Raw genomic sequence first — 27,530 nt, 5'->3', positions numbered from 1 at the left:
ACGCCTCGTAGTGGGGCTTCACGTAAACATCCTTTGTGAAGGCTCCATCTTTTTGCCATGTTTATTTTTATTCTTTTTTTTTTTTTTTTTTTAATTTTATTTTTATTATGAACATGCTTTGCTTTATTCAGTGCATTGGGTTGCCTCCCAAGTAGCGCTTTCTTTTACGTCTTGCAGCCGGACGAAGAACCCAATCACTCCAGGATATGTTCACGAATCGGATGAAAACTCCGAGTCATAAACTAGTACCTAAAACAAGAAACAAAACAAGATTAAGAATCTGGAATAAAAAAAATAAAAAGATCAAACGAAAATAAAACAATCCAAGGGATTAGCAAATGCACACAAATTAAACCCTCTTTTTGACAATTGTAGTAAGTATGTAAGTAGGGATCGTTCTGGACCGGGGATTAGGAGGGATTGTTAATCACTTGGATTTGACTCAAAAACGCTAAAAACACAATCTAAAACACTATACTAGACTCAAAGAATGCAAAACTAAACTTTAAAACACTAAGACAAACCAAAGACTCAAAATGCTTTAAAGCATAAACTAAATTGATTTCTAACTAAATTGAACAATAAGGTAAAGGGGGATTTAGGTTTTGATTAAACTAAATGACAGATTGTAAATTAAAGCATAAGGAAATGAAGTAAACACAAAATGAATGAATCAACAGCTAATAAAAAGAGATAGCACAAATGGAGATGAAGCTAGAGATTCGATTTCACCATTGCTAAGCTAAGTCCATGCTTGTTAAGTCAGATTATACTCATCCCTCTACTTATTTCTTGGGTTTGTTTCACTTAGATATGATCAGCCATATGATGTGTGGATTTGATCAAATGTCTCTAATCATGAGCCTAATTGTGATGTGCAACTTTGGTTCCTAATCAAGACTATGTAGTGCACAAGAAACTTTCTCAAAACCAAAGGGAACACTCGGCAGGATGTTTGCAAAACATTCCCTTCATTCATTCACATATCTACCAAGATTATGCATGATGTGTGCTTTAATCTTGGCTAAACAACCTGTGGTTAATTCAAATGATGATCAAGCATTAAAATCAACACACTAAGTCACAATTAAATCGGAGAATGAAACAAGAAATAGATAGATTAAATGAGAATTCCGAATTAACTACATGGCAATCTTGCAAGGCTACATCGAATCCCTAGAGAGAGATTAGTTACACTTCATGTTTACAAAAGGTTTGACATAAAAATATATAACATGAGTGAACATAGGATTAAGAAGAAAGAACCCTTGAAGCAAAACTGATGTCGAAATCCTTTAAGAAATGGGAGAGTGTATCTAATGGAATGAAGCCGAGAGGAAGTTCCTCATGGTACCAAAACAAAGAGAATCAAAGAAACACCTAAACATTCCAACAACTCAAACTTGAATTGTATGAACGTTTAGGCCCTCTTATCTTCCTCTTCGTCGTAGCACAAGGTCTAAGGGATGTTGTTGGTGTGTTGAATGGATTGGGGAATTATGGAAATGGATGAGGAGTGGTGTTTGGATTATAAGGGAATGGTAGCTCACGGCAATGAGGGAAGATTGGATGTGTTTGTGATGTGTTGTGTATGAAAATGAGATGATATCTTTGTGTATGAATGCATGGGTTTTTATAGGGGGAATGGGAGAATATGTGGGTGATTGTTTAAGAGTGAATGTGGTTGTTATGATTGAGAGTGCATGTGGATGAAATGATGAAGTAGGAAGGTGGAAATGCATGTGTTGAATTGGTGGTGCAATGATGAAAGAGTAAGTGCATGTGTGTGTGAATGGTGTTTCTTGATGGTTTTGGGGTTGTGATGCATGTGAATGCATGTGGCTAAGGGTTGTTGATTGGGCTAGAGGTTTTGCATGGCTCAAAGGATTGTTTGATTGGGCTAGGCCCTTTGTTTTATGTCCAAAGTGCATACAAGGCTTTCAAATTCGTCCAACACTTTGGCTCCAAGCATATGCTATCCATTCCAAGCCCAATTTTGCTCCAAAATGCTCCAAAATGCATCTTTTTGCTTCCTTAGCCATATGAACCTAAAAACACACGAAAATGGCTTAAACTACTAAAACAATTATGAATTAACAACATAGATGCACGAAAACAAGCTAAGTAAGTCGCCTAAATATGCTCCTATCACCTAGCTGTGTCAGAGGCAAAACTGCATTCATTTTGAGCAACTTCACATTATCCTTGTGCCATTGTGTATCGGTTTTTCTTGCTCTAGTTTCGAATAGAGATTGACCATTCTTTCTTCTTGACATCGGGATGTATCAGAATATGGGTGTGTTCAGTCTTTTTGATGGCGTCCTACTCCCTTTGGTTGTTATAGGTTTAGCATACTCGTCATCGTCTTTGCTTGAAGATGGCACAGCTTGCCCTTTTTGCGTTTTAGGCATGGCTTGCCACTCCTGCTTTTTAGGTGCTGCTTTGCCCGTGGATCTGATCTTTTCTGGAAGAGCTTCAGGCACCATGTCTTCCTCCATGTAGAACTTGGCATCTGCAAAGTGTGATTCGGCTTCGGTGAATAGCTTGGTGTCGCCTTAGATCATCTTTACTCCTTCTCGGTAAAATTTTAAGCATTGGTGAAGGGTGGACGATACTACCCCATTTGCGTAGATCCAAGGTCTTCCTAAGAGCAAGCTGTAAGAAGTTCTTGCATCAATCACGTGGAATATCGTGCTTGATTTAAGCTCACCAATGGTCATATCCACTTGATCATGCCCATCGCCCGTTGTCCTCCCTGGTTAAAACCCTGGATCAGCAGACAACTTAGGGATAATTCATCTACCTTAATGCTGATTGTGGTCATTGTTGATTGTGGCATGATGTTTATGGCTGACCCACCACCTACAAGCATGCAGTTGACTTTGTGTTCCCTTACGTACCTTGAGACGAAGAAATGACGGTTGTGAGGCTTTGATCCTAGCAGTAAGTCTTCGTCAGTGAAGTTAATTGCGTCATGGGCGGCACAACATGTGGCACATTCATGTGGCTGAAGCTTCAAGTCTTCGTCGTTGCCTTCTTGCACTTCGTGGTCGCCGGGACTTGCCAAGACTGCTGCTAGTGCTCTTCGCATCTTTTTTGGCAATTGTAGCGCTTCCTTGATGCTAAAGTGTGTTGGCAGACTTTCTTCAGGTGTGAGGGTCTTTTCTACCTCAGTGGCGATAACTTTGCCTTTTGAGGGCTCTTCTATTTCTACTTCAACCATGTGACAGGCAATGGCAATGCACTGTTGGAAAAAGTCCTTCGGGAAATACTCATGCAAGGAAACTGGAATGCGTGGCTCCTGCTCCATAGGTTCCCCAGCATAAGTTGTCTTATCAACTTTTATGTTTTTTTTAGGCTTCCCATTGTTGCGGCGATGGTGATTTCCTTTTTGTTCCGCCTTTGGCTATATGACTCGTGGTTTTGGCTTCCTTGTCTTTTTGTAGGTTACCAATGTCCATCCTTCTTCATCATCGGTATGTGCATCTTGGTCGTTTCCCCCCAGTGATGGTTGTGCATGAGGTGCCATGCAGCTTGAGCGTTCACGGGAATGGTCAGGTGTCGCTTGGAAAGACATGGGATCGAACGATCCAAATGCAATTGTAGTGGTATGCGTTGCGGCTGTGTCTTCAAGGTCGAGCTCAATTTGCCCTTGTTGTGCTAGCTTCATGATGAGTTCTTTAAGAACGAAGCACTTGCCAACAGGATGGCTCACAATACAATGGTATTTGCAGTACCTAAGATCGTTTATGCGATTCATCTCTTCAGGACGCTTGCATTCAGGTAGCTTGATCACCTTTTTTCCAACAAGTCCTCTAACATTGCAGCCATGTCAAAGTCAGGAAAAAGATACGTTTTCTGTTGTAGCTCCCTCAAGGTGCTCTTGTATCTGTCTTGGGTGCGAAAAGGCTCACATTTCTTTATCTCCTTCACTTTCTTCTTGGAGAAGATCTTGATAGGCGCTGAGAAGGTCTTGATTGGGGTAGTGTTGACGATGAAAGCTTCCTTAACGGGCTTCTTCCCAGTCTTGTCTACATTTAGGGCAAATACTTTATCTTTCTTGAAGTTAGTAATCGGCTCCTTCTTCCCGTGATTAGCGTTACTCAGCTCCATGTCGTGGGAACGAGTTGCCAGCTCCTCAAATGTTCTCGGTTTTATACCTTAGAGGATGTAATGTAACCCCCAGTGCATGCCTTGAACACACATCTTAATGGCGGAGGTTTCAGAAAGCCGATCTTTGCAATCCAGACTTAAGGAGCGCCATCTATTGATGTAGTCGACGACAGGTTCATCATTCCACTGTTTCGTACTGGTTAGCTCTAGCATGCTTACAGTGCGGCGAGTGCTGTAAAAGTGGTTGACGAATTCTCTTTCTAGCTAATCCCAACTGTCAATAGGCTCGGGTTCGAGGTCGGTGTACCAGTCAAAAGTGTTACTTTTCAACGAACACACGAACTGTTTAATGAGGTAGTCTCCCTCTGTCCCAGCATTGTTGCAAGTTTCAATGAAATGGGCAACAAGTTGCTTTGGGTTGCCTTTTCCATCGAACTGCATGAATTTTGGGGGCTGATAACCCCTTGGCATCTTCAAAGCATCAATCTTTTTGAAGTAAGGCTTTGAGTACAGTACGGAGTCAGGTGAGCTTCATTCGTATTGTGTCTTGATGGTGCCTGCGATCATTTCCTGTAGCTGCTGGATAGAGAGAGATCCCATGACCGCCGTTGCTTGGTCTAGCTTCAGTTTCTCTTCGACTTTCTCCGCTGGAGGCTCCTCTTCTTTGTCGACTTCTTTCTTTAATAGACCAACATTTGGGTTGACTTTCACGTCGGGCCGCTCATCTAGTTGGTTGACAAGTGCGGTGATCTACAAGTCCTTGTCTTCCACAGTCCATGAGCTTTGCGATTGCTTCATTCATCTGAGCTAGCTGCTCCTCGATTGAAGTTGCTCCAGTGGTCATGACTTGCATGGTTGTACTACCGCTCGAATCAGCATCGGAGAATCGGGACTCTGAGTATTTCCTCGGGCTCTCCCATCTTGGTGCCCTTAGTGAGGCTAGGGTGATCACAGGCTCGTGCCTCAAGTGCTCTTGTTTCTTTGACAGAGTTAATGTAGGGGCGGAAGCCGCGGCAAAAAGAGCTATTGCCTTACTTCGGGTTGTGATGCTCGAAATATCACCATTTGCGGTGATGATGTTCTTGTTCTTCGCTTTGATTGCTGGAATAGCTTGATCCTTTCTTGATGCCATTTGTGCTTTTCGATGATTTGAGGATAGAGATGAGAGGTAGAGACGTCCCACTGGGCGTGCCAAATTTGTAAACACAAATTTTCCTGAAACAAGAATACGTGTACAAAATATATTTTGTATTAATGATTTTGGGGTTACAATCTCTTTGTAATTTGATCCTCTAATTCTATCTTCGTAGGGTGTAGGTTTGTGGATGAGCTGTTGATCCAAAAGGCTGTTAGGGCTTGATCTAAGGATGAACAATTGATGAACGATGAACACTTTCTTCAAGGGCCGTCAGGGCTTGATCTCGAAGGTTGAGGGAAGTTTCTTCAAGGGCCGTTGGGGCTTGATCTTCAAGGAGGATTTGACGAAGAACGAAGAGGGTTTTACTAATCTTTCGGGATTTGCTTGAGAGCTTTAGAGTTTCAAAGCTTCAAGGTTTTGGTGTGATGTAAATTCCTCCCCTTTTTTCTCTTGATTGAGAAGCCTATTTATAGGCTTTAAAAGTGAATCACCACCATCCATTTTTTTGGTAAAGTGAGTGGATGTTGTAGGTGAAATAAGTGGTAGGTGAAGTAAGTGTGTGATGTAGGTGAAATGAATGGAGTTTGTAGGTGAAATGAATGTGTCATGTAGGTGAAATGAATAAATGTTGTAATTTTAATGCATTGGTTAACATTTATTTCACTAAAATTTCGGTGTCTACAGAGGGTCCTTCTCCACACATGACTTATGCATATAAACCAATTTCCAGTTATTATTCCTTTAGACTATGAACGACAATGCCCCAAATTAACCATGAAAAGCATAAATTAACTTTCAAATTTTCCTTATTTCATTGAATTGGATGGAATACGCATCGCAACCTAATTATCTTTCTCAAGTTCTCTATATGAAACACATAATAAAGATACATATCAAAAGTCATTAAGTTCTATGAAAATCATAAGCATTGACAAAGCATTCATCACTATGAAACGCATGAGACTCATACCAAGGATTTACTTAACACGATTGTGACTAGCAACCTCCACTACTTGTGAATATAAGCAAATAACGATTAGGTGAAATTCCCTTATACTCTAGCATCAAATTCATGCATGCAAATTAAGTGTCAACCCTCAACCAACATACATAAACAAGTTTTAATAACTCAGATAAGCAAATCACATTCAAGACTCAAGAAACAATAACCGGATGTAATCAATTCATATAAAACATATAATCATGGCTTCGAATTCACCTCCAACTAAAAAGAAATTAGTTCCACATGTTCATCATAATTGAAAACCAAATTAAAATAAACATTGAACTAAAACTAAGGATAGAAAGCACCCAGAAGCATTCCACACTCCAATGGCAGATTTTGAACCTTCCTTGGATGGCAGATTGCATGGCACTCTTCTTCTCCTTCCTTCCTTGCTTGCGGCACTAGGGTGATGTGGTGTGAATTATGGTTCAATGTATGAATGGATGAATGATTGAATGATTGAATGGATAGGGGCAGAGGATTTTTGCAGCAGAAACATTATGTATATATAGGATGCACGGCAAACCCTAGGGTTAGGCAGAAATCAGGTAGGAAAGAAACTAGGGTGCACCAAAATTTGAAAGGAAAAGGATTGCACAATCCTAAGGGAAAAAGGTTAGGGTTTTGGACCTTCTAGAAATTAGAAAACCAAAGAGAATATGGAGAGGGTGCAACATACATTTAAGAGCAGATAAGGTATTCTAGAAAGAATATTAGGGCAGATTTCTAGAAGAACAAAGGCTAGGGGGTGCAACACTTTTGTAGAAGAGGGATAGAACCTTCTAGAACCACATATCTAGTTGTATTAATCTGAAATTAAGTCCTCTTTGCAGCTGAAATTAAGGTGAAACAAGATTAGGTTAGGATAAGGTTTAGATAAGATAAGGTTCTTTGGATAATGTTCCATATTTCTTGCTCTTTCCTTATCTTCTTTGTCCTGAACTTGTTTCTCCAGATTTGTATCATGTTCCTAGCCTCTTTCGACTTGAAATTCATCCATCCACCTTGCTCCATATGCAAGCTATTCATTCCATGCCCAAAACTGCTCCAAATGGCTTCAAAATGCACTTTCTTGCTCCTTTTACCATTAGGACCTACAAACACACGAAAATAGCTTAAAACACTATAATAAGTAGTAATTAGCTCACTAAATGCAAGGAAATAACATAGCTAAGTAGCATAAATATGCTCCTATCAATTTTAAAACTGTCGAATTTCAAAAAATGGACGGTGAATTCAGATTCGGTACATTGAGAACCTAAGGAGGGACCTCAGGTTCCTCCACTTGCTGCCACGCACCGCCACTAGGTGGCTGCACTGGCAGTCATGCACCAGACGTGCTGACCACCCTCATGCTTCCACGCATGCCCACGCCCGCCACACGCCTTCTTCACTGTTCCTAGATTTTGCAGGTTTTCTTCCTAAATTTCAGAGCTTATTTTGAGCTCGATACTCAACCAAATTCGGTGATTCAAAATCCAATTTGAAGCTAAGAATGTAGGGAACAAGACCATACAGGTTTTGAGGGCCATATGTCACCGGAGATGGCCGGAAAAATCCTCTGAAAGTGGCCCAACGGCCACAGTTCCAAGCTTCCAAAATTTCTAGGAAAATCCTCCATTCGTCCTAACAGCTTCTAAACCCCTTTAAAATGCATCCAAACCTTGAGATCATTTACTGACTGATAGGAGCATATTCATGCGACTTAAATGGCTTGTTCTCGTGCATTTATGTTATGTTTCTTTAGTTATTTTAGTCCTTTAAGCTATTTTCGTGTGTTTGTAGGTCCAAAGGGCTAAAGGAGCAAAAAGATGCATTTTGGAGACTTTTGGAGCATTTTTGGGCTAAGGATGGATAGCTTATGCTTGGCGCCAAAGTGTTGGACGAAATTGAAGACCTAATTGAAGACCAAAGTGTTGGAACCTTGTTCCCTTTAGTTTTAGGACATTTAAACCTTTCCAATTTCCTTAGCCGTGCATAACATTCCAACATTCCACTCCTTCATTTCAGCCACACTCCCACATATCATTACTTATCATCACCACTTATCACTTATCATAACCACATATCATATCACTTATCACTTATCACTTATCACTTATCACTTATCATCATCACTTATCATATCACTTATCATAATCACTTATCACTTAACATACACCCATCACCTAACACAAAACCTTGCAGCCACATGCATTCCCCTTTTGCACATGCTTTCCCATTTCATTATTCATTCACCTTAATCATTCCCTCACATGTTTTCCCAACCCATTGCAGCACATGCACATTCACCCTTCATTATTTCCATCCACATGCATTTATCATCATTCACCCTAGCTTTAAGTCACATGCAAACACATTCATTTCAGCGCATGCACCACCATTTCAACACATGCATCACAAATACACAACACCTAGCCGTGCAAAATACTACCATTTCTTAATCATTCAGCCATTCACCCCTTTTCTCCACACCATGCCGTGCATCCCCTCACTCTCTAATTATTTAATCACATGCATAAATCAGCCACATGCATCTCCCATCTCATTTCCAGATTGTCCCCTTGCACATGCAGCCACTTATTCAAAGCACATGCATTTCCACCCTTTAATCACATGCATAAATCAGCCACATGCATCTCCCATCACCATTCCAGATTTCCACCACCCTCCTAGCTGTCATGTTCCCCCCATTTCACCTATAAATAACCCTTCATTGCAGCCACAAGGAGGGGGATCCATTCACCACAGAAATAAGGCCTTTGTGCCAGAAATTCATCCATTCCATAAACACTTCCATTCCATTGTACATACCACCAACACTTCCCCCTTTGTGCCGTGAGTTTCCCTTACAATCCAAACACCATCCTTCCATTTTCACCACTCCCCAAACCATTCACACCATCAAACTATCCTTAGACCTTGTGCTACAACGAAGAGGAAGAGAAGAGTGCCTAAACGTTCATACAATTCAAGTTTGAGTTGTTGGAATGTTTAGGTGTTTCTTTGATTTCAATGTTAATTTCAATACTCTTTGTTTTGTACGTATGAGGAATGGAAGAGAAGAGTGCCTAAACGTTCATACAATTCAAGTTTGAGTTGTTGGAATGTTTAGGTGTTTCTTTGATTTCAAAGTTATGAGGAAATTCGAAATATATGTTTATGCTTGCATTTTGATTTGATTACTTCTAATTGCGTTTCATAAGTTGTGATTCAATTTGTTTAACCGTTTGATTGATAACTTATTTATGTATGTTTATTGAGAGTGCACGCTTAATTTTCATGCATGAATATGACGCTAGAATATAAGTGAGTTTCACCTAATAGTTACGAACTTATATTCACAAGTAGTGGAGGTTGCTTATAAACAATCGCGTTAAACGAATTCTTGGCATAAGTTTCATGCGTATTCCATAGTAACGAATGCCTCGTCAACACTTATAATTTTCATAGAGCGTAATGATTCTTGCTTGTATCTCTATTATGCAATCATGTAGGGGACTTGTGGGGAATGTTTTGAATTGTTGTATGCGCTAACCCATCCAATTCAATAACGTTAGGAAGTTTGAAGGTTAATTAGTGCATCACGGTTAACTTGGGGTGTTGAGAATTCATGGTTTATTGAAATGCAATTGGAAATCATTTTATTATGCAAGTGTAACATGTGTGGAGAAGAACCTTCTAGCTAGCATTCATCCATTCATTTTCATCGCATTCATATTTACATTCTGTCTAGTTTATTAAACTTGTTTCGTTATTTCAATTTTCGTCAAATTAAAATCCCCCTTTACTTTATTGTCTAATTTAGTTAGAAAGTGTCTTAGTTTGTGTTTATAAGAGTTTTGAGTCATTTTGTTACACAAATTCGTCCAAATTTGTGTTTGTGCTCAAATCTGCCCAGAAAGTGGTTTTTAGGCAGATTTGAGTGTGTTTGTGTTGTTTTGAGTCTTTTGGTTTGTTTTAGTGTTTTAAAGTTTAGTTTTGCATTCTTTGAGTCTAGTATAGTGTTTTATATTGTTATTTTACGTTTGAATCAAGCCATAATCTTAAATTCGTCCAACATTGGGTTTAAGGTCAGAAACTGCCTAGTTAGTGTTTTTAGGCAGTTTTGAGTCTTTTGAACTTGTTTTGAGTCCTTTGAGTCTTTGTGAACGTTTTTAACTTTGTTTTTATGTTTTTGAGTCAAATCCAAGTGATTAACAATCCCTCCTAATCCCCGGTCCAGAACGATCCCTACTTGCACCTATACTACAATTGATAAAAAGAGGGTTTAATTTGTGTGCGTATAAATCTCGCATCACTGACAATGAAGAAGGTAAAGGAGAGAGAGGTCTTAACGCTTATGTTAGTTGGGATCGACAAGAACTCGTCGAAGAAGATGGTGAATAGTGTCAATGGCCACTGTGTTGTGCAAGCTCCATGCTTGGGTTTGATGCTCAGGGTCTGAGCTTAATAGATATAAGGAAAGTCAATGAGCGGTGGTGGTCTGATGGTTTAACTTACCGGAGTACTCAAGTGGTGGTTTTTCGGTGTTATTGTGCACGGTAAGTGCAAAAAAAGTTTGAGATAAGAGAGTTTTAGAGAGGTAGAGGTCTGAGAGTGAGTTGTAGAGAAAATCAGAGACTGGGACAGTGAGAGGATACAAGTTAAGGGAGGAATGGTGTGGTTGGTTACTGCCCATGTTGGCCTCTATGTTTTCAGAGAAGAAGAAGAAAACGAAGGGGAGAGAGAGAGTTTTAAAATAATAAACTTAGTGAGGTGTCAATAAGAGTGTGGTCCAAGGGTTTAAAAGAAATGAGAGAGTTTGAAAGAGAGGGACCTAGATTTTTGGAGAGAGATGACATATGACAGAGTAGGAGTAGGGTGTGGGCCTCACGTGGCTCACAAAACAAGCCACAAAGTATCTCTAAACATGAAATTACCAAATCACCCTTCACGTTCGTAAATCCGTAAAATTTCCATCGTAATTCCAAATTCGATTTCGCATGTGCCCACGTGTTAATATCATCGTGTACTATGCAATTACGCTAAAAGAATGAGTCATACGTCTCATAATACGCTGGTTATCGAAAGTTAACAATCTCGTCTCTAGGGGCATTTTCATCAAATCACTTATTTAAAATTAATTAAATTGTAAACTTAGGGACGGGTTGTCACATACATTTAACAAAAAAATATATGAGGCTTAAAGGATGTGACATTTCAATAGGTTAGGTACTTGTAAGAATGTTTAAAAAAGGTTGAGATCAATTTGGGGGTTTTGGATACTTAATCCTTCCTAATATTAATTCTACTTACTTATTTACTGGGAAATTTGAATGTTGAAATATAAATTTTAGTTCTTGTGTGCAAGTTGTTCTCCTTTTCCAAATGCCTACTTTATCAGTTCATTTTTCGTTTTTTTTTTTTTGTGAACCTTAGAATTATTTTTGCTGGACGCAATTTATTAAAAGGGAAGCGAGGTGTTGGAATGTCTGAAAAACTTAACAAAGTTAAAGCAAGATGACAAATTAATAATTTTAAAAAGTTGGTATGACAAAACACTTAAAATTTTAATTCACTATGATAAATTGAAAAGGATGTATAAATTCAAATATGTTGTAAACATTCCTAGTTTAAGTATGATTGTGTAATCCTAAATTAGATTTTATTCTAGTTATCCTTTCCTATTGTTTCTTGTATTCCTTGGGATAGAAGGAATATCTTCTCTCCTTTACTACTATAAATAAAGGCACAATGTAGGAGGGATAACAACACACACATTCCACTACAATTCTACAAACACATCTCTCTCTCTTCTCCTTGCCGCTGGCCCTCTCTTTCCTTGTTAGATAAAATAGACCATAACACGTTATCAGCATGCTCTTATCACTGCTCCTAGGAATCTGACGTTAAAGAATTTTTCTGCATTAAACTATTGCATCCATATCATCAAGCAATCAGGTTCTTTCAAAACAACGGTTTTTATCTTGATATTTTTGCAGCCCTGATAGCATGAAATTTCATCATGATGCATGACCCAACTTTATGCTTTACGAATTTTAGATTCTACATAAATTGTGTATGCCTCATAATCATAATTGTTGAATTATATGAATTTGATATTTGGCATGAATTGAATCAAACATTTTTGCATATGCATATTATTAAATTGAATTGAATTTACGTTGATTTGAATTACATATGCATATAATTGAATTGAATTGAAAAACAAGAAAACAAAAAAATAAATAAATAAATCGGGAAACCTAGGGTTCATTCGAACTCATGCCATCACCCATCCCTGTCGATAGGCCCCTGAGCCAAAGAACACATCTAGAGCTTCTGCTCCGAGCCCAAAACCTTAACCCCGACACCCAACAGGTGTCACCACCACTCAATCACCGGGATGCATGGCCTATAGCCGTGCCTAGCCTCCTTGATGACTTGCAGATCGTCCACAGTGTCCTAGAAATCTTGAAATCCCAATTCGTTTTCTAGGGTTTTGAGAGCACATCAAGATTTCTCCAATCTCTGTTCATACTTGTGTCCCCAGTTGGACCCCCATGATTTGCCGTGCCATAGATCCCGAAGGCAGTCGCTTGAAGTGATGCCGATGTCCCCCTCGGTTTAATTCAAACACCCAGCACCGTTGGGGTGTCCTGGTTCTCTTTGACTCAAGCCCTAGTAGGCTTCAGTTCCTCAGCCTGCATCGTACAGCTCCTATTGGGTTGCTATTGTGTTTGATCTGCTCAACCGGTATGAAAAAACAAAAAAACAAACAATCAAATTGTTTTTGGGCTCGCCTGAAGCAACCCAACCCCCTACCCTGTTCCTTGCAGGCCTACAACCTACACCCGAGACTACTACCTAATTTTTGGGCCTAGGTAATACAGACCAATTTTTTTAAGCCATCCGTGAGCTTATTTTTCTTTTGGGCCCCGAGTTTTATTCGCCTAATTATTTTAGGCCTAATGGGTTTTATATTTTTTTTCACCCACACTTTAATTTGCCCCAAAGTCCAAATAATTATAATTCAATTATAATTTTAAACCTAAATTTTATATTTTTGCATATTCTTGTTGCATATTTGTTTGCATATATATTTGTGTTTGCCTGTAGGAATATATGAACTTGAAGTTCATAATTATTTTGAAACCTGAAGTTTCTTATAAACATGCCTTGTTTGAAAACCTGAAGTTTTTCATTTTAAAACATCACCCATGAAAACCTAAAGTTTTTCATGCAAAATTAAACCAATACATGTCTATTAGAACTTGTATGTTCTACTCCTACATGAATGGATTGATTTTTCTCCAATACACTAACCACATCTTGTCCATCTATTTTGTGATAGAAACACGTTGAATTTGAACAAACTCTACTTTACCACTTTGGAGGTCTCTGGAATGAACTACCTCAAGTGGATCCAAGATGTGAAACTCCACCTCACTGCAAAGAACTTGTGTCGTGCTATTGAAGAAGCAAAGGACGAGCATGTTGGCGAAGCTGAAAAAGCCACCATTATGATTTTCATCCAAAGACATATTCATGACGCTCTGCAAACTGAATATCTTGCTGAGGAGGAACCACGTGCATTATGGGTCACTTTGGCTGATCATTTTGATCACCAAAATGACATATTCTTGCATGAAGCAAGACACAACTGGCAGCACTTGTGCTTCCAAGACTTTAAGTCTGTGAATGAATATAATTCTGAAGTTTGTCAAATCCGATCACTTCTCAAGTTTTGCAATGAATCTTTGACTGAAGAGGATCCCCTGGAGAAGACCTATTCAACCTTCTTTGCTTCTAATATTGTCCTGCAGCAATAATATAGAACTCAGAAGTTCACTAAGTTCTCGGATTTGATCTCTGTTTTACTTCTCGCTAAAATGAAAAACCAATTGTTGATGAAGAATCATCAAACTCGACCTACTGGGGCAACTGCAGTGCCTGAAGTATATTATAACACCAACCAACGCCCAAAACACCAAAAGAGGCGTGGTAAGGGCAACCAGAAGCCATCCCACCAAGGTCAACGGAGTCAAGGCCCATCTAAGGGAGGAAACAAAGCCCAGAAGCACCCAAACCTCGCTCCTATGGCCCCAAACTTCAAGAATAAGGGTAAAGCACCTAAAAACATGGATGCGAACATATGCTATCGCTGTGGTTCAAAGGACCATTGGTCCCGTGTTTGCCAAGCTCCCAAGAAGATTGTAGATGAATATCATTCTCATCGTCAGAAGTTTGAATAGAACTTCATGCAAGTGGACGACCCGGAGACTACAAAGATGGAGGTTTCTGATTTTTAGGAGGATACCACCTCTATGGAAGATTAGACTCTTAGACATAGACTTATTTTTAGTTGAAATAAGACAAATGGGGCCGAATTCCACCTAGTGGCCGAACCCTCTTTTGTTTTTGGTTGATTTTTGAACAATTTTCCTTTACGTTTGGATTATTAGTTGGTGATTTGTTTTGGATATTAAGTTTTTAGTCCTTGGATAAATGAAATTATTTTGAATTGATATTTGTTTTTATAAACTTTTATGCATATGACCGATTCAAACTAATTTTTCATTCTAGGTATAACTAGTGGGAAAGTTAATTGTCTAGCAGATGTGGATGCATATCTTTCACTAACTTCATACCTAAGAATGCACCTCTGACAACCCTCTCAAGCCCATCCAACCTGATAGAAGGATACGGTAAGGCACGTATAATGCTGTCTAATGGTACAATCTTGACCATTTTTTAGGCACTCTATTCTCCACGTTCTGGAAAAACGTTGTTAAGTTTCAAGGACATTAGAGATAACAATTTCCATGCTGAAACCCATGTAGAAAACAGAGTTGAATTTCTATGCATAACTTCCTACAAATATGGCCAGAAGTGTGATGCGAGATTTATACGCACACAAATTAAACCCTCTTTTTGACAATTGTAGTATAGGTGCAAGTAGGGATCGTTCTGGACCGGGGATTAGGAGGGATTGTTAATCACTTGGATTTGACTCAAAAACGTAAAAACGTAATATAAAACACTAAACTAACTCAAAGAATGTAAAACTAAACACTTAAAACATTAAAACAAACCAAAAGACTCAAACATCACCCAAAACACTCAAAACTGCCTTAAAATCACTTTCTGGGCAGTTTTGAGCACTTTGGTGAATTTGGACGAAATTGGGAAATAAAATGAATCAAAACACTTTAAAACATAAACTAAACAAATTCTAAACACTAAAGAACAAGAAAGTAAAGGGGGGTTTTAAATTGACGAGAATTGAAATAACAAAACAAGTTAATAAACTAAACAGATTGTAAAACGAATTTGATGGAATGGAATGAATGGATGATAGAATGGCTAAGGGGTTCATCTCCATACATGTTATACTTGCATAATAAAATGATTTCCAATTGCATTTCAATAAACCATGAAACTCAACACCCCGGGTTAACCGTGATGCACTAATTAACCTTCAAATCTTCCTAACGTTATTGAATTGGATGGGTTAGCGCATACAACAATTCAAAACATTCCCCACAAGTCCTCAACATGAATGCATAGAAGAGATACAAGCAAGAATCATTACGCTCTATGAAAATTATAAGTGTTGACGAGGCATTCATTACTATGGATTGCATGAAACTTATGCCAAGAATTTGTTTAACGCGATTGTTTATAAGCAACCTCCACTACTTGTGAATATAAGTTCATAACGATTAGGTGAAACTTACTTATATTCTAGCGTCATATTCATGCATGAAAATTAAGCGCGCATTCTCAATAAACATACATAAATAAGTTATCAATCAAACGGTTAAACAAATTGAATCCACAACTTATGAAACGCAATTAGAAGTATTCAAATCAAAATGCAAGCATAAACATATATTCGAATCACCCCCTAACCAAGGGGGGTTTAGTTCCTCATGGTACAAAACAAAGAGAATCAAAGAAACACCTAAACATTCCAACAACTCAAACTTGAATTGTATGAACGTTTAGGCCCTCTTATCTTCCATTCTTCATTCGTACAAAACAAAGAGCATTGAAATTAAACATTGAAATCAAAGAAACACCTAAACATTCCAACAACTCAAACTTGAATTGTATGAACGTTTAGGCACTCTTCTCTTCCTCTTCGTTGTAGCACAAGGTCTAGGGATAGTTTGATGGTGTGAATGGTTTGGGGAGTGGTGGAGGAATGGAAGAGGAGTGGTGGAATATGGAAGGATGGTGTTTGGATTTGTAGGGGAAGACTCACGGCACAAAGGTGGTTTATGGTCTACATTTCTGCAATGTATGAAGTGTATGAATGGAATGGATGGACTTTGTGAAGGGCACGGCCCCAAGGGACCAATTTCTGTTGTGAAATGAATTGTGTATGAATGAGAATGAATGAATGAGTATTTATAGGTGAAATGGGGGGAACATGACAGCTAGGTTGCATGTGCTAATGCTTGTGTGTGCATGTGAAATCTGCCAAGATGCATGTGATTAAAGGGTGGAATGAATGGAATGCAATCTGAAATGCATGTGAATTAAAACTAGAGTGATGATTAGGGTGAGTGTACATGTGCTTTGACAGCTAGGATGAATTAATTAAAGGAAGTGCATGTGATTGCAAAATGTGAATGATTATGAGTGTGTGTGAGTGAATTAAAGGATGGAATGCATGTGAAATGAATGAAATGCAATCTGAAATGGGATAGCATGTGGGTGAATGTGTGGCTGCAATGATGAAGTGAATGCATGTGTTGAATGATTAAAGTGCATGTGCAATGTTTTAAAGGATGGAATGATGGAGGAACAAGTGCATGTGAATGCATGGTGATAGCATGTGCACGGTTTTGGTTGGAATGATGGCAGATTGTGAAAACATGTGAATGCATGTGTTTGATGAATGATAAGTGGTGAATGATATGATAAGTGATAAGTGGTGAATGATAAGATAAGTGATAAGTGGTGAATGATAAGTGATGAATGATAAGTGGTGAATGATATGATAAGTGGTGAATGATAAGTGATATGATATGTGATTATGATAAGTAATGGGAGCATGTGAGAGAATGAATAATGAATGCATGTGTATGGTTTTGGGAGAAAGGTGGAGATGCACGGCATAAGGGAATTGGAAAGGTTTAAATGTCCTAAAACTAAAGGGAACAAAGTTCCAACACTTTGGTCTTCAATTTCGTCCAACATTTTGGCGCCAAGCATAAGCTATCCATCCTTAGCCCAAAAGTGCTCCAAAAGTCTCCAAAATGCATCTTTTTGCTCCTTTAGCCCTTTGGACCTACAAACACACGAAAATAGCTTAAAGGACTAAAATAACTAAAGAAACATAACGTAAATGCACGAGAACAAGCCATTTAAGTCGCATGAATATGCTCTTATCAAATACCCCCACACTTATCTTTTGCTAGTCCTCGAGCAAAACAAAACAACAAAAGAACACGAAACTAGACAAAACGAACAAAACACAACCTACACCTTCCAACAATCGTCTCACGGATTTCCAATGCTCATGACAAGTTAAAAATCATTATTCCCACAGATTTTAGCCATCTTTACACTTAAGTACATTCTTAATCATAGTCACCACATACTAGTTCACATTTAAGCATTTAAAACCATTTCGAATGTAGTAACATGCCTTAGAGAATTTCCTCAATTCCTTACTAGAATGCACTCTATTTTCAAATAGATTTTCTGACTATACACCCTACACTAGTTATATGTGAGAGATTGATGTAAACATGAAAGACTAGTATCTCACATATGTTATAACAAAGAAAGCATTTTCTGGATTTACGATAATGACATGAATATGATCTCATGAATGGAATGCTACTACTTAGAATGAGAACCAGTGATTCCATAAGCTCATATCAATTCCAAACTCCACATTATTGAACACATAACGATCAAGATAGAAGCATAAGGGTTGAAACGGGGCTAAAGGTGTTTGGCTAACAAAGAAGGGATATGGAAAACAAAGGTTCTTAAAGAAATAGCGAGCAAAGCATTTGAATTAACTTAGAATTTACTTTTGAATGAAAACTCAACTTTTGAACAACAAGGGGGAACAAGCTCTTCTTTTTTTTTTCTTTCTTTCTTTTCTTTTCTGTTTTTTTTTTTTTCTTTTGTTCATATGTTTTTCAGAATTTTTTATTTTCTTTTGACTCTCAAAACATACATAAACGCTTAAGAACAAAACATTCTCTCCCCCATACTCATTTTCTTTCATAATGTACTCAAAAGGAATTCATTTAAGTCATGCTCACTATCTTTTAAGAACAAGGGTGTGGACTGTCCTAAACTAGGCTAGGTTAGGATAATGTGGTTTAACAATGAATAAAAGCTAAACAAAGCTCAACGGGGTTAAAACTTACAACAAATACGAAAAATGGGAAGTAAGGCTATTTGGCTATGGTGGCAACTACACAACTTCATCTTGACATATGTTATGCAATTCAATGTCATGCTTTGAATGAAACGGATATAAGTTCTAGCATTTAGTTCTATCATGATACAATTGCATTCTAAGTAGCAACCAAGCAAGGAATAATGAGATCATGCAACAACTTTAGAAAACAAAGAATCACAGAAAATAACTCTCCAAAGAAGGTAATGGCTCGAGTCTCACAGGGTTATAGCGTTTGTTTGAGTTCCTTCCTTCAAGCATGTCACAAAAACGAATTTTTCTTTTATGATTGCATGTGAAGTCATACATTATAACCATAACCAAGCATATACCAAGAGTAAATCAAACTTTCATCCATGTTTATAACTCTTTTTAACCGTCATGCAATTACAAACCAAATCCTTATCATTTTGTTGGAAGGTACCCTAAGACACAAACACACAAAAATGACTCAAAACACTCTTTTTAGGCTTTTTAAAACATGTTTTTCAAATTTTTATGTGATTTTCGGAGTTATAAAACAAAACACACTAAAAACACTCTAAAACAACTTAAAAACACCTTAAAACAGCAAGGAACAACATTTGAAGTAATGGGTGATAAAATCCCACGAATTTGCATTAAATATACTTAGTTACCCCCCCCCCCCCCACACTTAAATCAAACATTGTCCTCAATGTTTTAAGCATAGATTCACACAAAACATAAGTAAACACACAAAAAAAAACAATTTAAACATACTAAACATGGCTGAATGTAATTAACAAAAAGAAGAGTTTAGGGACGCAAATCTGGTTATGGAGTGTAAATTCCCTCTTCTCCTTGGTAATTGCATTGAGGCTTTGATCTTGGTGATTCCACAGGCATACTCTTGAACTGGGCTGCATGATTCTTTTGGTCTCCTCCACTTGTTGATTTTCCTTTGTGCTACTGGGCTGAAGGATTCTTTTGGTCTTCCCCGAAGGTCTGAGCTTACTCCTTTGGTCTGTTTCTTTGTTCAATCTTTCCAATTCGTATTGAAAAGGGTTGGAGGATAACTCAGCCTAAGTTTGTCTCCACATGCTTCAATGTATCATTTTCACTTGCCTTACTCGCTCCCCTTTGCAGAAGTGGTCCCTTCTCTGGAAGTGTATCAACCGTTGAAGATGACTACTCGAGAGCAACGCTAGGTAAGCAATCAGGAATAGATTCCAGGCAGTTGGCTCCAGATCGGAAGACTGACTCCAAGTGCCGGCTGATTGCTTCTTTTACTTTGCCATGCGAGTAAGAACAAGGACAAAGAAAAAGACAGGGAAAGAGCATGATATGAGATACTTTTGCTTTTGACCTTGATGATATGAGATACCTTTGCTTTTGAAGAAGCGGTGAATGAATCAGCACACTTCAATCCGCCATTTCTTCCTGGGTCATCTGTACTCCAGGCATCTGGTATCATCTTTGGGGAAGAAGAAAGAATTGAGTATTTCGAAAGGCTTTGCTGGGAGTGCGCCCTCAGAGGTGAGGGAGAGTTGGGCATTTTCTTCAGGTTTGCCTTGCCATAAAAGACGAAGGTCGACATATATAGAAATAATATCAAGTGGTGGTACTGTTTTTTTACCCTTGTCGACAAACATTTTGATCCCGCAAATCCGGCTTTTTGAAATAGTGGCGCCCCTTCGATTTCTGAACGACGCCTCTTCGATTTCTGAGCGGGCGCCCCTTCGATTTCTGAACGACGCGTGGTAGTGCAGATGCGGCTCCTTTTGACAAAGCTGCACGCGTTTTCTGAAAAGCAGAGAAAGCGTCGCCGAACTTTGCGCTTGTCGGCTAAAGACGTGTAGTTGCGATGATGGCCTCCACGTGTTTTCAGCTTTGTCAGAAATCTTTTGACAAAGTTGAACGCGTTTTCTGAAAAGCCGAGAACGCGTCGCCTACATTATGCCGAAAATTCCAGTTTTTTGAATTGGTGGACGCGTCGCCTTGGCTTCTTATAGAGCTATCGATCACCACAACAAACACACTCTGAAGAATTCCCATTCTTGAAAATCGACTCCGACCCTTTGAAAATTTACTCCATCAACCCTTATCTTTGAACACCTTTGAAAAATGGCAAACTCATCGAACCTTAGCTTGGAATTGAGCCTTAGCAGTGATACGGGCGCGCCGCGTCAAGGTAACGTATGGCGCCCTTCTTTCTTATCTTCTAACGGTCTTCTTACAGGTGAAGACTCCGTGATGCAGGACGCCACAACAGCTACAATAGTAGCTAGGAACCTCCTCACTCCAAAAGATAGTAGGCTGCTGTCAGGACGGTCCGATGAGTTGGCCGTTCAAGAGTCCCTCGCACTTAGTGTTCAGTGTGCGAGTTCTGTGTCCAACATGGGCCAACGCCTGCTTGCCCGCTCCCGTCAGGTGGAATCATTGATGGCAGAGGTGGAAAGTCTTAAGCAAGAGATCCAGCAGCTTAAGTACGAGAATAGAAGTTTGCACGTGCTTGCCAACAACTATTCGACGGGCATGAAGAGGAAGCTTGATGAGCTGCAAGAGTCTAAAGGTCGGATTCACAGTGACCGTCAAAGGTTTTCGTCTTTCCTCCAGAGGCACCTTTTTCCTGGCTCATCCAGCGCTTGGCCAAGTATTGAGGCCTGGAATGCTCTAGCTCCGATGCCTCCCGCTCCGATGCCTTCCACTCCGATGCCTTCCGCTTCGATGCCTTCCGCTCCGATGTCTTCTGCTTCAAAGCCTTCTGCTTCTATGCCTTCCGCTCCGACGCCTCGTAGTGGGGCTTCACGTAAACAACCTTTGTGAAGCTCCATCTTTCTCCATGTTTAGTATTTTATTTAATATATGAATTTTTTTTTTTTTTTCAGTGCATTGGGTTGCCTCCCAAGTAGCGCTTTCTTTTACGTCTTGCAGCCGGACGAAGAACCCAATCACTCCAGGATATGTTCACGAATCGGATGAGAACTCCGAGTCATGAACTAGTACCTAAAACAAGAAACAAAACAAAATTAAGAATCTGGAAAAATAAAAACAAACGAAAATAAAACAATCCAAGGGATTAGCAAATTTTCTAATCCCCGGCAACGGCGCCAAAATTTGATGCGAGATTTATACGCACACAAATTAAACCCTCTTTTTGACAATTGTAGTATAGGTGCAAGTAGGGATCGTTCTAGACCGGGGATTAGGAGGGATTGTTAATCACTTGGATTTGACTCAAAAACGTAAAAACGTAATATAAAACACTAAACTAACTCAAAGAATGTAAAACTAAACACTTAAAACATTAAAACAAACCAAAAGACTCAAAAATCACCCAAAACACTCAAAACTGCCTTAAAATCACTTTCTGGGCAGTTTTGAGCACTTTGGTGAATTTGGACGAAATTGGGAAATAAAATGAATCAAAACACTTTAAAACATAAACTAAACAAATTCTAAACACTAAAGAACAAGAAAGTAAAGGGGGGTTTTAAATTGACGAGAATTGAAATAACAAAACAAGTTAATAAACTAAACAGATTGTAAAACGAATTTGATGGAATGGAATGAATGGATGATAGAATGGCTAAGGGGTTCATCTCCATACATGTTATACTTGCATAATAAAATGATTTCCAATTGCATTTCAATAAACCATGAAACTCAACACCCCGGGTTAACCGTGATGCACTAATTAACCTTCAAATCTTCCTAACGTTATTGAATTGGATGGGTTAGCGCATACAACAATTCAAAACATTCCCCACAATTCCTCAACATGAATGCATAGAAGAGATACAAGCAAGAATCATTACGCTCTATGAAAATTATAAGTGTTGACGAGGCATTCATTACTATGGATTGCATGAAACTTATGCCAAGAATTTGTTTAACGCGATTGTTTATAAGCAACCTCCACTACTTGTGAATATAAGTTCATAACGATTAGGTGAAACTTACTTATATTCTCGCGTCATATTCATGCATGAAAATTAAGCGCGCATTCTCAATAAACATACATAAATAAGTTATCAATCAAACGGTTAAACAAATTGAATCCACAACTTATGAAACGCAATTAGAAGTATTCAAATCAAAATGCAAGCATAAACATATATTGGAATCACCCCCTAACCAAGGGGGGTTTAGTTCCTCATGGTACAAAACAAAGAGAATCAAAGAAACACCTAAACATTCCAACAACTCAAACTTGAATTGTATGAACGTTTAGGCCCTCTTATCTTCCATTCCTCATTCGTACAAAACAAAGAGCATTGAAATTAAACATTGAAATCAAAGAAACACCTAAACATTCCAACAACTCAAACTTGAATTGTATGAACGTTTAGGCACTCTTCTCTTCCTCTTCGTTGTAGCACAAGGTCTAGGGATAGTTTGATGGTGTGAATGGTTTGGGGAGTGGTGGAGGAATGGAAGAGGAGTGGTGGAATATGGAAGGATGGTGTTTGGATTTGTAGGGGAAGACTCACGGCACAAAGGTGGTTTATGGTCTACATTTCTGCAATGGATGAAGTGTATGAATGGAATGGATGGACTTTGTGAAGGGCACGGCCCCAAGGGACCAATTTCTGTTGTGAAATGAATTGTGTATGAATGAGAATGAATGAATGAGTATTTATAGGTGAAATGGGGGGAACATGACAGCTAGGTTGCATGTGCTAATGCTTGTGTGTGCATGTGAAATCTGCCAAGATGCATGTGATTAAAGGGTGGAATGAATGGAATGCAATCTGAAATGCATGTGAATTAAAACTAGAGTGATGATTAGGGTGAGTGTACATGTGCTTTGACAGCTAGGATGAATTAATTAAAGGAAGTGCATATGATTGCAAAATGTGAATGATTATGAGTGTGTGTGAGTGAATTAAAGGATGGAATGCATGTGAAATGAATGAAATGCAATCTGAAATGGGATAGCATGTGGGTGAATGTGTGGCTGCAATGATGAAATGAATGCATGTGTTGAATGATTAAAGTGCATGTGCAATGTTTTAAAGGATGGAATGATGGAGGAACAAGTGCATGTGAATGCATGGTGATAGCATGTGCACGGTTTTGGTTGGAATGATGGCAGATTGTGAAAACATGTGAATGCATGTGTTTGATGAATGATAAGTGGTGAATGATAAGATAAGTGATAAGTGGTGAATGATAAGTGGTGAATGATATGATAAGTGGTGAATGATAAGTGATATGATATGTGATTATGATAAGTAATGGGAGCATGTGAGAGAATGAATAATGAATGCATGTGTATGGTTTTGGGAGAAAGGTGGAGATGCACGGCATAAGGGAATTGGAAAGGTTTAAATGTCCTAAAACTAAAGGGAACAAAGTTCCAACACTTTGGTCTTCAATTTCGTCCAACATTTTGGCGCCAAGCATAAGCTATCCATCCTTAGCCCAAAAGTGCTCCAAAAGTCTCCAAAATGCATCTTTTTGCTCCTTTAGCCCTTTGGACCTACAAACACACGAAAATAGCTTAAAGGACTAAAATAACTAAAGAAACATAACGTAAATGCACGAGAACAAGCCATTTAAGTCGCATGAATATGCTCCTATCAAAGTGTATTCTAGAGAAGGTGGAGCGTACCCCCGAGTGGTCTATATACTATGACCATACTCCCCATAGAATGCCATTATGTGGCCGGCCCTACTACTGGGACCGCACACGAAATTACACTTTGGCATGATCGTTTGGGACATCCTGGACGAATAGCGATGCGTCGTATCCTCAAATCTTCACACGGGCATCCACTAACCCGAAGTTTAAGTTCAATCCAAGAAATCGCATGTCAAACATGTTCGATGGGAAAGCTTATTACTAAGCCTTCTTATGACAAGATTCGTTCGAATCCTCCTATTTTTCAACAATGGATTCAAGGGGACATTTGTGGACCGATTCACCCTCCCTACAGACCATTTAGATACTTTATGGTTTTCATTGATGCTTCCACACGTTGGTCACACATGTGCTTGTTGTCCACAAGGAATGCTGCATTCTCTAAATTGTTGGCTCAGGTTATCAAGCTCAGGGTTCACCACTCTGATTATCCGATCAAATCTATTTGATTGGATAATGCTAGAGAATTCACATCTAAAGCTTTTGATGACTATTGCATGTCAGTTGGGGTTGAAGTTGAACATCTTGTACCCTATGTTCACACCCATAATGGCTTGGTAGAGGCTTTCATTAAGCGCTTACAAATGATTGCTCGATCATTGGTCATATGTACCAAACTCCCAATCGCTGCTTAAGGCCATGCAATATTGCACGCAGCAAAGTTGGTCTACCTAAGGCCTGTTGCAATACAACCATTTAGTGCCCTTCAGTTGGTTACCGGATATGAACTCGACATATCGTATATGCGCATATTTGGTTGTGCGGTATATGTACCGATCTCGCCACCCTTACGTACAAAAATGGGGCCTCAACGAAGGATGGGAATCTATGTTGGATATGATTTTCCTTCAATTATTCCTTACTTAGAACCTTTGATAGGTGATTTGTTTACCGCTCATTTCGTGGATTGTCACTTCTATGAGACAGTCTTCCTATCGTTAGGGGGAGATAAGAACGTCACCGTTCTTGAAGAATGACACAAATTATCATGGATGATTTCCACTTTGTCTCATTTAGATCCCCGCATCGCTCAGTCTGAAACTGAAGTGCAGCGCATATTAGATCTTCAGAGCATAACTCAGAGCATGCCAAATGCTTTCATTGATCTAGCGCACGTGACAAGATCACATATTCCAGCTGCGAATACGCCTGCAAAGATGGATGTACCAAATGTACGATGGACTGCCTTCCTGGAAGCCCAGGACGCCAATCTTGGTGATCCATGTACATTAGCAGCTAACCAATCATCTGCCCCATCACAAAAGCATGGCAGACCCCTTGGTTCAAAGGATTCACACCCCCAGAAAAGGAAAACCATGGCACAAGGTCCTGAAGAACCTACCGTGAATCCGACTATCACTTACTCATTCTACCCAACTCATGAGGAAATTCTAGATTATGGAAGCGTCCTTGAATAGACAAATCCTCCTCCCCAGAATCATGAGATTTTGATCTATTATGCTAGCTTAGATGATGTGTGGCGTAGAAAGATGATTGTCGATGATGCATTAGCATTCATAATAGCTACTGAGATCATGTTGAGCGATGACATTGAACTGCGTTCCGTTGATAAATGTCGATGTAGAATTGATTGGTCAAACTAGAAACAAGCAATCCAAGTCGAACTCAATTCGCTTGCAAAACGTAAGGTGTTTGGACCTGTAACTCTTACTCCTCCACATGTGAAGCCTGTTGGCTACAAGTGGGTTTTCGTTCGGAAGTGTAATGAGAAGAACGAAATTGTGCTTTACAAAGCTCGTCTTGTTACACAAGGCTTCTCACAACGCCCCGTGATTGACTATGACGAAACTTATTCACCCGTTATGGATGTGATTACTTTTTGCTACCTTATCAGTTTGGTAGTTTTCGAAAAACTGGATATGCAACTGATGGACATAGTAACCACGTATCTCTAGGGGATCTTGATACGAAAATCTATATGAAAGTACTGGTTCAAATATTTCCAAACCACACTCTCAATTGGACTGAGGCGTTCACTCTACGGTTTGAAACAATCCGAAAGAATGTGGTATAACTGTCTGAGTGAGTATTTGACTAGTCAGGGATATGTGAACAACAAACTATGCCCTTGTGTGTTCATTAAGAAGTCACATTTTGGATTTGCGATTGTTGCAATATATGTCGATGACATGAATCTTATTGGAACTCCTGAAGAGCTCGCGAGAATTGCTACGCACCTAAAGTCGGAATTTGAGATGAAAGATCTACGTAAAACTCGATATTATCTCGGTCTCGAGATAGAGCATTGTTCAAATAGAATCCTAGTGCATCAATCGAACTACACCCAGAAGGTGTTGCACCGCTTTAATAAGGATAAAGCAAAGTCTTCGAGTACTCCTATGGTCGTTCGTTCGCTAGATGCAAAACGAGATCGCTTCCGTCCGAAGGAGGATGATAAAGAGATTTTGGAGCATGAAGTTCATTATCTAAGTGCGATAGGCACTTTATTGTACTTAGGTCAATGCACTAGACCCGACATCTCCTTCGCTATTAATTTTTTGGCAAGATACAGTAATGCACCAACACGCAGACACTGGACTAGTGTGAAATACATCTTCCATTACCTTAAGGGTACTACGGATTTGGGTTTGTTCTATCCCTATGAATCCTCGAACGGTGCAGCATCCTATGTTCCTCGAGTCGATTCTCGCCTTGTTAGTTAAGCCGACGCAGGATACTTATCTGATCCGCATAAGGTGCGCTCTCAAACGGGTTATGTCTTTACTGTTTGTGGCACCGCAATCTCTTGGAAGTCAACTAAACAGACCTTAGTTGCCACTTCGTCTAACCATGCTAAAATTCTCGCCTTACATGAAGCAACACAGGAATGCTTTTGGTTAAGAGCAGTAGTGGGCCATATTCGAAGCTCCTACGATCTTTATCCTGCCGTTAATGTCCCAACGACGATCTTTGAAGACAAAGCAGCTTGCATCGAACAGCTCAAGAAAAGTCACATCAAAAGAGATAACACCAAGCACATTGCGCCGAAGTTTTTCTTTTCACATCAACAACAAGAGCATGAGAAGATTGAAGTCATGCCAATCCATTCACAAGACAATCTGGCCAACCTTTTCACCAAATCACTACCGAAGACGACGTTTCAGAAGCTTGTTCATGGAATTGGTATGCGTAAACTTTCTGAGTTGTAACTTTGCTATTTCTCTTTGGAATTATGTCAAACTCAGGGGGAGTATCCTGTAGATACTTGCTTAATTTTAATGTACTCTTT

At 39.2% G+C, this 27,530-nt stretch overlaps 1 pseudogene; it reads left to right on the top strand.

Annotated features, from left to right (window-relative positions):
* Positions 1-10,563: 10,563 nt before the first annotated feature.
* Positions 10,564-14,578, top strand: LOC148692988 (uncharacterized; annotated as a pseudogene).
* The last annotated feature ends 12,952 nt before the right edge of the window (positions 14,579-27,530 follow it).

The sequence above is a fragment of the Pyrus communis genome, chromosome 11, assembly GCF_041283825.1.
Source record: "Pyrus communis isolate YQ-2024b chromosome 11, ASM4128382v1, whole genome shotgun sequence".
NCBI lineage: Eukaryota > Viridiplantae > Streptophyta > Magnoliopsida > Rosales > Rosaceae > Pyrus > Pyrus communis.
The sequence above is the reverse complement of the archived record's forward strand: the minus strand, read 5'-3'. Positions and strand labels throughout refer to the sequence as shown.